The sequence below is a fragment of the Rhodamnia argentea genome, chromosome 3 (genome assembly GCF_020921035.1).
Source record: "Rhodamnia argentea isolate NSW1041297 chromosome 3, ASM2092103v1, whole genome shotgun sequence".
Classification (NCBI taxonomy): domain Eukaryota; kingdom Viridiplantae; phylum Streptophyta; class Magnoliopsida; order Myrtales; family Myrtaceae; genus Rhodamnia; species Rhodamnia argentea.
This window is the reverse complement of record NC_063152.1, coordinates 19,281,879-19,290,672: the sequence shown is the minus strand read 5'-3', so window position 1 is coordinate 19,290,672 and position 8,794 is coordinate 19,281,879.

Here is an 8,794-nt window from a genome sequence, read left to right as displayed (position 1 = left end):
AATGCCACGAACAACTTCACTATTTGACCACTATACATCCTCTTACACACTCCATTTCACCCCGTGAACCACCACACTCACACATTTGAAATCTTTAGCCTTGATACAAGATGGTCAAGCTTCTCTCTCTCCCTCACACTTCTCATTTTCGGCTAGAGCTCTCTCCCTCTCAACTCTTTCCCTCGATTTCACTCACTCTCTCTCTCTCTCTCTCTCTCTCTCGCCTTTACTCCGATGCCTTCACTGTTTCAGCCATAACTTCTTCGTCTGACATCGGATGGAGGCGAGCCACCTACCATTAGAAAGCTTATCCTCTTACCGTTCTAACAACATCCTCTTACGTGCCCAGCCATTGGTTCTGTAGAGCCGTTTGAAGCAGCAAAGGTCGCTCCCGAAGCGATCTAAAACTAACAAGCATCCTAGGCCATTTGGGAACTGGTTTTTGCTTGATTCTTCTATAAGGCACCTCTAAGCTTAGTTTAAGTCTTGTGAAACCTTGGTATGCTGATTAAACCTAAGTTAATGGTGGATTAGAGGCTAAACGGTTGTGTTTGCTTGAAACCGAAACAGTCGCTCCAAATTCCAGATCCGGTCATCGGAGTTCGTTGCTGTTCTGAAGGCTTGGAAAGCTTGTTTTAAGTGGTGAGTTAATTCTAAACTCATATTAGGACTTGATGTTACTAATAGACCAAATGTGGATGAGATTTAGCATGTTTAGTGGACTGTTTTAGTGGGTTTTGTCCCAAACCCGAGATTGACTTGTTGGGCACCCTACTTGCTTGATTGGTTGATAATTATTATAGTTGAAACCATAGTTGTTGAGAGGTACATGTGTTCGGTTGGGTAGGGGTAATGAGGACGCCAGGGATGAGTTTGTGTGAAATGGCCTTTAAGTAGGGTCTTGGAGATGAAATGTAGATTGTGGTTCATTTCGGTTCCAATTGGTTGGAACCGGCCTATAGTTGAGCATGGGTAGTCTTAATACTTGACATGATTTGAAAATTTAGGAATATGCGTGTTGGACTTCCTCGATGTACAATTGGTCTTATAAGGAATTGTGGACCAAATGCTTGAATTGCAAGTTAAGCTTTGCTTACTTTGGTCATGAGTGACATTGTATGATGAATTCAGCTAAATTGAGATGTACATGTAGAGTTCGGCCATGAATGTGAATGCGTGTAGGCTTGATTGGCCATTTGGTATGAATTGCGTTAATATGCATATGATTACCCCGAGGTATATTGACGCGAGATCTATAGTCGACTAAATCTTAACATGAGTATATATATTTACGTTATGCCCCGATGTGATAATCGCGGGGTTTATGACATCCCGATGCATACTAATGCGGGATTTGACTTGAGGCGTGCTAACACGAGTCCGTGAACGGCAAATTGTAACTTGATGTGTATTAACGTGAGTACAACATACTTTATTAGCCTGATGTGTACTAACGCGGGCCTGCCCATCGGAATTAAGAAATATTGCTATTGAGTGCCACTATGATGAAATTGAGTAACACCCCGTGAACTTGTGATTTATGAATTGCACGAAGTATGAAGCTTAGCTTAGTTCAATTGCATTGTTCGACCCTTAATTTGTAAGCTTGACTGTGATTCATGAAGTGCTAGCATGTTGTGACTCTTGTGAGATATCATTTGCCATGTATCGTTATTGAGTAGAATTGCATGTCATAAGTGTCTAGAGGTACTCTTAGCCTAGTTTAGGTTAAGGTTAGGTTACTGAAATTCATTCTCACCCCGCTGTGGGACACCCTTTTTCGGACCCTAAGTGCTAGCCATGCCGCCAAAGCATTTTGTGGTACCGATGGACATTGATACGTCTGTCACTAAGTACCTGGTAGGCGAAGGTAAGGCCTATATTAGGAAGGGAAGCACGGTTTGGGTAGACGAAGGGGACGACTTCTAGAAGCCCTACTCATATGAAGCCTGGTTTTATAAAGAACGCGTTGCGCAGTTTGGACCGCTTAGGACTTTTGAGATACCCACCGATATCATCCCTAGGTGGTTTAGTGCTACTCCTCTAGATGGTGAAGTACTCGATCCGGTAGTCAAGCCCGAAGTCCAGCTTTCGAACTCGCCTAACCTCGAGTAAGGAAATGAAGTTGTGGAACCCTTAATGTTGATGCCGAGGTTGAACCTAGAGAACCTTCTAAGTCGGATCCCGAGATAGAAGACGAGTGGAATATCCTATCAAACGCTGAATCCGATCCTTAGGAGGAAGAGGAAGCAGAAGGCCCCATGGAACTCCCAATCAGACGTTTCTGCAAGAGATTGCCCCTCAATGACGAAGAATCCTCCGATGAGAGTGAGCCCGACCTCTAGGTGTAGTTACAACGCCTAGCTTTTAATATTCCTTTGGGTTTAGGTAGTAGTATCCTTTGGCTTTATCCCTTGTGTTGTAAAATACTACGTGTTATGTTATGTTACTTTTCTTAAGTCATCTTGTTTCAATTTGTTTGGAGTTTTGTTTACGCTTTTGCTTGTGCATATCATATCGCGTTAAGATGTACGTCGTTGGATCTTGGGAACAATCTAAGGAAAACGATCGTGGGGGGATGTTGGCGAGCCCGAAGGGTTTAGGGCATGACAAAACTTGTGGCCATCCCTACCCGAGCCGTGAGTTTTGTCCGCGCTTACCCAAACCTAACGCCATCGCCTCTAGCCATAACTCATTCCCGCCGACACTTGAGCTCGCTGAATCGCTCAAGCCCGAGAGACCTATGAGCTCGCTCCATGAGACCCCGAGGTTCACCGTGGTAACCCGTGAGACTCACGACTCGCGCCGCTCTCGAAACTCCATCCCACGCCTCGCCTTCACCTATCGCTAGTCCCTTCTGCTATCGTGACCTCACCCAAGCTTCGTCTGGCTACCGATAGCCCTAGATCTACACCCTATGAAGTAGCTACCAGCCTCCGATGCTTCTGCTCTATCCTATCTTCACCTAAATTCAAGCCTTGAGGCCACCCTAGAGCCACTACAACTTTGTGCTCCACTGTCCCGAGCCCTTGACGGTACACCAAACTCCCGACTCACCTGCGACCCGGAATCGTCAAACCCGCACCGCTTGAGCCACTCCCGACTTCACCTCTCTGCGTCGTGAACCATGCAATACCCTATTCTGACCTGGTTAGTATGCTCGTGAGCATCGCCCGTGCACTAGAAAAGTGTGTCGAGTGGCCGAATAACCGTGCTCGTGTGCTCGAATTGTGTCCTAGGTCCGTGCCCGAGGATTTTCAAGGATCATCGTCATACTAGCTTCGTACCGTTGATTGTGAGTTAACTCCTAAACTCTGAATAGGGTGTTAACTGTGTTTAAGGATTAAATTAATTATTGTAATTGTCAATTGGAATAATTGACTAGTGCTAGATATATTTATTTAAATCGCGATCGAATTAATTATCTAAAATCGAGCTCGCTATATGTTATGGCAATATTAACTAGAATCTGGATTAATTAACCAAGTCAGATTAATTAAATTTAGGTTGGATAATTAATTGTTAATTAATTATTACTGTACGATTATTATTATTATTGGGCGATCGTATACCGACTATTGCTTGTCTAGGCTATTGTAATTGATCATCCCGTACATAGATGCGGACTATGGTGGATAAACCGTGTATATGTGACCGTGTGTGAATTGAAATTTGAGCATGAAAATAGCCTAGAGCCAAGTTTTGGGCACGATTGTTTGTGTATATGCATTGAATTAAATTCAAAGATTTAGAACTAGCTTGATTTTTTGACGTGCTTGTATGGCCACATAAGGGTTAACCTGATAAACTCGTGTCATGACGATCGGAACCACATGACTTATTAGATGTATGACGGTTTATGATGCCGGACCGATCGGATGCACATTAGCCGTGCTTTGTCGATCGGAATCACACAGCTTAACAGTCATCGTCGCCGAAGGAATGGAACGATGTCTGGTCATGCCGATAGAGCAGAAACTGACTAGTGTGCCGGGCACCAATGGACTAGTGTGCTGGGCACCAATTGAGTAGTGTGCTAGGCCTAATGGCCTCTAATAACTGGAACACGTATGGTGCATTGCATATGTGAGTTGTGATAAGTGTTATAGTTATTTGCCTTGGTTATATACAACCGATTGCATGTATATATATGAACTATTCGTCGTGTGGACCAAGGCGGGGTAAGTTTACATGTGATTGAGGATTCGATGTGATATTGTACTTGGTTATGTGGTACTTATAGTATGGTGTAAGTTGCACACTATTGATCCGCCATCGATATTATCCCGCATGTTTAAGCTGCCTTGAGCGAGTCAATGTGCTACTCAGACTTAGACGTTGACTTACGGAGATTTTATATCTCACCCCATTGTTGTTAACCATTTTGCGGGCCCTTAGCTGGAAAGCTAGAAGTGGACGTGGTTTCTTTTTTAGTAGCATGGAGTAGTATTAATCGACAATCCTAAACTGGTATTTTTGACGATCGTAGAAAGTGGCCTAGAAGTAGGGCTTGTGTATATGTATTTTCCCAAGGTTAACGAAATAATTAAATAAAAGTAATTTCTTGATTTTTTTAATATATTAACCTACTATTCTATCCCAAATGTTTGATTTGATGTATGATAATTGTACGTTTCGCATGTGCTTAATAATAAAATAAAAATAATGGGTAGATGACATGCTTGAGACGTCGTCTTTTGACCCGAGGCAATTTGATAGGGTTGTTGTGAGCCCGGGAATCGAGGCAAGACTACCCCCTCCCAAAAGTGGTATTAGAGTAAGGTTAGCCTGAACCATCCGGTCATGGCTTAGAGTAATGAGGAGCATTGGCTTATGGGATAATTAGTAGGATTAAAACTTTGTGCATGTGTTTGTTATTTAAGGTTTTAAGGCTATATGCCTCGGTTCTCATTATGTGTTACTTTGGGGTGAGTAGGACCCCGTAAGATACCAATAAGATGAGCAATTGTAATGCTAAAGCTCCTAGAAAAGGAACATCACAAGAAGACCCTCGAGTGGATGGACTACTATGGGCAATGTAAGCCCTAGGAAACATAGTTGGGCAGCAAGTGAGAAATCAAGAAGCTATTGCTGCAGCTGCCACCGCCGCTTCACTCGAAGACCCGTTAGCCGGTAACGGGAATGGTGGCCACCTGATACATAAGTTGGTAAAGCAATTTACGGAGCTTAAACCGCTGAAATTTTCTAGAATTGGTGATCCTGAGGCTGCCACCCTTTGGGTTAAGGAGCTGAAAAGATTTTTGCTCTGTTAAGATGCATTGAGGAAGATAAGGTGACGTTGGCTATGTATCGATTGCAAGGGAATGCCAGCAGCTAGTGGGATGCCTCTCGAGGACGGATCTTTCTAAAAGGTGCAGTCCTAGTGTGGGATGCCTTCGTGGAAGCCTTTAACGACAAGTATTTTTCTAATTGTGCCAGGGAACAAAAGATGAATGAGTTTATGCGTCTACGCGAAAACCGGATATCGGTGGACCGGTACGAGGCTAAGTTTACTGAACTGTTAAGGTATGCACCTAGGATGGTTGAAGATCCAGTGGACAAGGCAAGAAGATTCAGAGATGGACTGAAATCGGAGCTAAAGGACTAGTAACCCGAAAGACTATAATGAGCTGTATGAAAGGGCTCACTTGATCGAAAGAAATATGACTGAAAGGGCCACTGCATTTGGATCGTGATATATACCATCGAAATGGAAAAAGGCCGACATCCGAAGAAAAGCACCCTATTTGACCCGACCGAAGGAATGCTATAGGAAAACTAGCACTTAATGTCGGTGGAGTATGCCGACTATGTGGCCGGAGGCGTGGAAATGTTCCGTGTCCTTTTGAAGGAGGAGTTTGTTTTGGTTGTGGTCAAATGGGCCACCCGGTGAAAGACTGCCCATAGAGACAAGCGGGAGTATTGGCGGGGCTATAGCGAGGAGGACAACCGCAAAGGAACACTTCACAGGACAACCTAGATCGACCCCGCTAGAAAATAGTGGATTGTTTGCGAAAGAATGTCCCGGTTATAAGCTAGTTATAGATAGTCGAAGTGGAGAAAGCCATATTGATAGGTTTGACTTGTGATATGGGTTTGTAATAAGATGATTGGTATTTGTGTAATATATAAGTTTGAACTTGTATTGTATTATAATGATTTTAGTATCGATTCTAATAGGTGATTTTGAGTAGTGTTATGATTGAGATTCGCAAGAAAACGAATAGACTTGAGGTTTACAGAGCGATCTAGGCTATTGAATCCTTACTAATGATGTGGTCGCTTGTGGTAATAGATTAGTCCGTTAAGGTAAGGACTGTTATAGAGGTGAACGATATACGATGAGTAGCAAGAACGATCATGCATTGCACGTGCTTATTACATTAAAGTTGGTTCTCAAAGTAAAAATTATTTTTGAAAATATATAGCATTGCATCTTGAGTGACGAATGAAAGGTGAAGAATGGATGATATAGTGGATTTGCGAGATGAACCTATGAGTTACTAAGGTTAATGATGATCCGGAATAAGGTTAAGATTGTGAGATGTGCAATTAAGGGAAACAAGTGATCAGAGTGCGTAGTGGAAGCGTGGTGGATAGATTGACGAGGAAGGTGTAGTTCATTGTTGTCTAAAATGAAAATTCAGACGCTAGTAGACATGTTATAGAACGTATTTGTATATGGTAGGAGAAATAGTAACATCTTCTGCTACTAATTAGTTAAGAAGTTGTCGATTGCTAAGTAAGAATGATTGATTTATGTGGGTAATTGTGGTTATAGTAGGGCAATCGACAATTCGATTGGAAAGGAAGTTTAGATTGTGATAATTTGGGTGTGAATCGCTGGAGTCCGACGAGTTGGCCTGTTTAGACGGATTGTGGATATGGAATTGTAGGATTTCTGTGGATAACTTGCGATTTTTTGTGTGTTGAGCTGAGATAAAGAATAATGTGAGATGAGTAGTATATGACGAACAGTGAGGACATTACAAGGTGCAATATCTTTGTCTTCTTGAGGTTGAATAATAGGGTAATTTGGAGGATAAAATTTTCTAAGGAAGAGAGATTTGTGTTGTCACGAAATTTCGAAGTCTATAAGAAAATTATAAATTCCAGAGTGGAAAGTGAAATTTGATCTTGAGGATTTAGTAGTCGACGATTGGCTATTCCAGGGTGTTTGTAGGAAAAAGTCAAGTTTGAATCGTCAAACTTTGACTTGTTTTACAGAGACCCTTCGCGTTTGAACGTAGCCTAATTGAACTCTAGTTGCGAGATTTCCAATTTTGCCTTTAGTTTTAGTACCAACAGTTTAAATTATCCTAGGTAATAAAATTACAGAAATATCATTGGATATTTACATATAGGACAGGAATTGAATTGTGAAGAATTTATGGGTCCCACCTCTCCTCTTTCCTTCTCCAATAAGCCTCCTAATGACGTCATCACTAACGTCATCCACTTTTTCCCCATGTGCTCTCTCTTATGCCTATTTTGCTGCATATTCTTCTTCAATTTTCTTCTTCCTTCTTCTTATATTGTGCGTGAGAACCCTCTCTTCACAGGCCACCACCTGCACCACCACCACTAGCCTCCTTCGCCGCTTGCCACCGCATAGCCCGAGCCATTGCTATCCAGCTCGTCATCCCCCGTCGAGATCCGTTGAAACCTACGGGCATCCCAACCTGAACCGAGAGTTTTATCCGCGCATGCCCAGCCCGACGCCATCGCCCCTAGCCACAACTCGTTCACACTACCACCCGACCTCACCAAACCGCTCAAGCCCGAGAGACATATAAGCTCGCAGCTTAAGACCCGAGCTTCACCATAGTAACCCACGAGACTCGTGACTCTCGCCACTCTTGAAACTCTATCCTAGGCATCGCATTCACGTATTGCCGATCCCTTCCGCCGTCGTGACCTCACCCAAGCTTCATTTAGCAACCGGCAGCCCCGGATCTAGAACCCACGAAGTAGTTGCCAGCCTTCAATGCCTCTGCTTGATCCTATCTCCCCCGAATCCAAGCCTCAAAGCCACTCTCAAGCCCCCAAAACTTTGTGCTCTACTGTCCCAAGCCCTTGATGCCACCCCAAACCCCCGAATCACCCGTGATCCGAAATCGTCAAACCCGCGCCACCCGAGCCACTCCCGACCTCACCTCTCTCGGCCGTGAACCCAGTAGTGCCTTGTTTCGATCGGATCAATGTGCCCGTAAGCCTGGCTCATGTACCCATAAGCCTGGACCGTGTGCTGGGAAAGTGTGTCGAGTGGCCGAGAACTTGTGCTCGTGTGGCCGAGCCCGTGGTCGAGAAATTGGGCCGAGCGGCCGAGAAACTATGCTTCTGTGCTCGAGAGTTATGCCAATTGCCCCCGAATCGTGTCTCAAGTCCGTGCCTAAGGATTTTCAAGAATCGTCGTTGTACTCGCATCGTGCCATCGATTGTGAGTTAACCCCTAAACTCGAATAGGGTGTTAACCTGCGTTTAAGGATTAGATTAATTATTGTTAATTGTCAATTGGAATAATTGACGGGTGCCGGATATATTTATTTAAATCGCGATCGAATTAATCATCCGAAACCCAGCTCATTGTATATTCTAGCAATATTAATTAGAATCTGAATTAATTAATCAAGTTGGATTAATTAAATATAGGTTGGATAATTAATTGTTAATTAATTATTACTACACGATTATTATTATTATTGGGTGATTACAATATTATTATTATTGGGTGATTGTATACTAGTTATTGCTTGTCTGGATTTTTGTAATTGATCATCCCGTATATAGATGC